The sequence below is a fragment of the Mus pahari genome, chromosome 2, assembly GCF_900095145.1.
Source record: "Mus pahari chromosome 2, PAHARI_EIJ_v1.1, whole genome shotgun sequence".
NCBI classification, from domain to species: Eukaryota; Metazoa; Chordata; class Mammalia; order Rodentia; family Muridae; genus Mus; species Mus pahari.
The window spans coordinates 136,206,230-136,208,874 of NC_034591.1; positions in this window are offsets into that span (position 1 = coordinate 136,206,230).

Consider the following 2,645-nt stretch of genomic DNA (forward strand, 5'->3'; position numbering starts at 1 on the left):
AGAAGAGGGAGTCAGATCTTGTTAAGGATGGTTGTGAGCCACCATGTGGTTGCTGGACCTTTGGAAGAGCAGTCAAGTGCTCTTACCCGCTGAGCCATCTCACCAGCCCCGGCTCAAACCACCCTTAACAAGATGTGACTCCCTCTTCTGGAGTGTCTGAAGACAACTACAGTGTACTTATATATAATAAATAAATAAAATATTAAAAAAATAGTTGTTTCAAAGAACAATGCATTGATAAGATTTAAAAATCACACCCTGTCAGACACAGTGGCTTATCCCTGTACTCCTATCACGAGGAAGATGAAGCAGGAGGATCACTGTGAGTTCCAGGCCAGTCTGGGCACATAGTGAATTCTAAGCCAGCCTGGGCTACAGAATAAGGCCCAGGTCTCAAAAAAAAAAATCAGAATGTATTAATAAGAACAGTAAGGGATCTTTCCCCAGCTTTTGTTCTTTTGCTGCCCTGTCTCAGCCCTCACAACCAGCGCATATAACCATTCCTGGAATTTTCTTTAGTTAGTTAGGGCATTTTAACACAAGGTGTCCTGCCTGCGAACAAATTCTGTGTTCACATCCTAGTTCTGAGCAAACACTTTCTGGGTGCTTATTGCCTCTTCAGCACCATGGGAAGTGCTCCTTGGTGTGAGTACAACAAAGGCTGGGTTTCTCAGCTGGCCCTGGAATGCTTTGTGGCCCCAGGTACTCAGGAAGCTGAGGCAGGAGTGCCTGGGAGTTCAAGGACAGACTAAACAAGATTTCTGGCCAGTGGAACTCAGTCTGGCACAGTGCAGTGGTTCTCAACGGGTGCAACTGTAGCTCCCAGATGTTTCATGACGTCTAAAGACATCTTGAGTTACTAAACTTGAGGAGGGACTATATCCAGCCCCGTTCCTGACACTTCCTGGATAGGAGCCAAGGATGCTGGTGGACGTTGGCCACTGTGCAGGGCTACTCCCACAAGGAAGTGTCTGGCCTACACTGATGATAGTGCCAGAGTTGAGAAACCTGGCTTAGTGATAGAGAATTTCAAAAGTTGAGACCTAGAGGTTTGATGGCCTCTGAAGAGTGAGATCCTGGATTGGGGAAATGTGTGTGTTTGTGTGTGTGTGTGTGTGTGTGTGTGTGTGATCCTTAGTCTTAGTGGCAAGTGCCTTTACCTGCAGAGCCATCTTGACAGCCACAGTTTTTTGTTTGTGTTTCGTTTTGTTTTTCAGACAAGGTCTTACATTATTATTCAGGATAACCAAGAATTCACTATGTAGTCTAGCCTAGGCTCAAATTCTTGAAAATCTTTCTGCTTTATCTTCCCAGACTCTGGGATTTACAAGTTTAAGCCAACACGTCTGGATGTACGAGAAAATTTTAAGGTGTTAAAGCTACCTCATGTGACACTGTGAAGGTGTATAGTCACTGTACATTTTTCTGAACCTATAAAGCATACCTCAAAAGTGGACCCCGAGTGGGTCGTGGAGGCAGAGATCTGTAATCTCAGCTGTTCCTCCAATCCAGAGTCTGAGAGAGGAGGACCAAAAACTCCAAACCCGGGCTCGACAATTTAGTGGGACTCTGTATTTAAAAATACAGAAGGAAGCTGGGTGTGGTGGTGCATGTTTTTATTTCCAGCACTCAAGAGGCAAAGACAGGCAAATCTCTGTGAATTCAAGGCGAGTCTGGTCTACATATCCAGTTCCAGGCCTGCTAGGGCTACATAGTAAGACCCTGTCACAAGACAAGCAAAGAAAAGGAAAGAAGAGGGTGTGGGATACAGCTCAGTGATCTTGTGCTGGCCTGGCATGGATGAGACAAAAGGAGTATAGCCTGGGTTGCAGGCACAGCTCAAGAGTAGAGGGAATACAATATCATGGAGTCAATCTCCAGCATCAAAAAGAAGAACAAAACTAAAACTAAGCTAAAGTGTGAATCCTGGGGGCTGGGTGAGATGACTTCGTAAAGGTGTTTGCTGCCAAGCCTGATAATCCCAGTTTGATCCCTGGGACCTGGAAGTTGTTCTCCAACCTCTCCAAATCACCATGGCATGTATACTCTCACACACCAAATAAATGACCATCAAGGCAGGGGACGTAGCAACAGGCAGCTATGGCACTCAAAGAGCAATAGCTGAGAGCTTACACTTGACCCACAAGCAAGAGGCAGAGACACCTAAATGGGAATGCCATGGGCTTTTGAAACCTCAGGGTAGGCCAGGCAGTGGTGGTGCACGCCCTTAATCCCAGCACTTGGGAGGCAGAGGCAGGTAGATTTCTAAGGCCAGCCTGGTCTACAGAGTGAGTTTTAGGACAGCCAGGGCTACACAGAGGAAACCTTGTCTCGAAAAAAAAACCAAAACAAACAAACAACAAAACAAAACAAGAAAAGAAAAAGAAATACTTTGATATACTTTCTCACACCAATTAGGGAACAAGCTTGCAAACATAGAAGCCCATGGGGCCCATTCTCATTCAAACTACCACACTGAGGGGACAGGTAGCTTGGCTGGCATGAATAAGGCTCTCTGGGAAATCACAAATACAACAAGTATTTGGTCACAATAGCTTAAACACAATTCCAAACCACATTAATGACCCACCAACAAGTTGGCTTAGTGGATACAGATGTTTGCCTGAGTTCAAGCCCCCAAACTC